Source organism: Portunus trituberculatus, chromosome 17 (assembly GCF_017591435.1).
Source record: "Portunus trituberculatus isolate SZX2019 chromosome 17, ASM1759143v1, whole genome shotgun sequence".
NCBI lineage: Eukaryota > Metazoa > Arthropoda > Malacostraca > Decapoda > Portunidae > Portunus > Portunus trituberculatus.
Window position 1 is genome coordinate 19,136,442 of NC_059271.1, and position 758 is coordinate 19,137,199.

Below are 758 nucleotides of genomic sequence, written 5' to 3' on the forward strand. Positions count from 1 at the left end.
CGTCAGTGGGATAACATCTTAGAGAACCTGATATATCATCTTTGTTGTCTTTGAAAGTAATCTTGGTGAGAGAACCAAGTGGCTCGGAATCCAGGAATCATTCTTCATATTCTTAAAAATAAACTTTTTTAATATATTCTATATTTCTAGTGGTTTTATTACTGTTTTCAATGTAAGGACATAATAAACACTATGGTCGTTCAAAATAGTCGTGATGAAACAGTAAAGATTTTCAGAATGCGTATCCTTACCTCTTAGGTACAATATATTTACCACTCACTAATAATATATAATTAATGCCCAGCAAAGTATATCATATAACTTCATTCTTAAGATTTTTTTTTTCTTATGTTCTTTTTCTCTTTTCTTTCTTTTTCCAGATGCCTCCCATGAAAAGGATGAGGAAATAATGAAGGGTTTAACACATGATTTCTTTCGGTAGGATCTGATTGTCCGTAAAAGGTAACTTGGATCGTGCTCACTTGATGCAGAATTTTTTTTTTTTTTCTCTCTTGTGACCAAATGAACAGCACTATTTTCACTGACAAAGAAAATTTTATGTAACTAAAATGTTACACTAAAGATCCCGTCATTCTATCTCCTCCTCCTCCTCCTCCTCCTCCTCCTCCTCCTCCTCCTCCTCCTCCTCCTCCTATTTCTTTTTATCTTTCGTTTTGTTTATTCTTATTCTTATTCTTATTCTTCCTCTACTTTCTTTTCTTTTTTTTCTTTTATTTCCCTTTTCATATTTTTCTTAA

The 758-nt window shown here is 32.3% G+C and overlaps 1 protein-coding gene across 1 annotated transcript in view; it reads right to left on the reverse strand.

Annotated features, from left to right (window-relative positions):
- Window positions 1–672: 672 nt before the first annotated feature.
- Window positions 673–758, reverse strand: part of LOC123505022 (integumentary mucin C.1-like) — a 1,270-nt gene continuing 1,184 nt past the window's right edge. The window contains exon 2 of the mRNA XM_045256033.1: window positions 673–758. This exon is cut by the window's right edge and continues 265 nt beyond it. The gene's annotated coding sequence lies outside the window, so the exon portion shown is untranslated.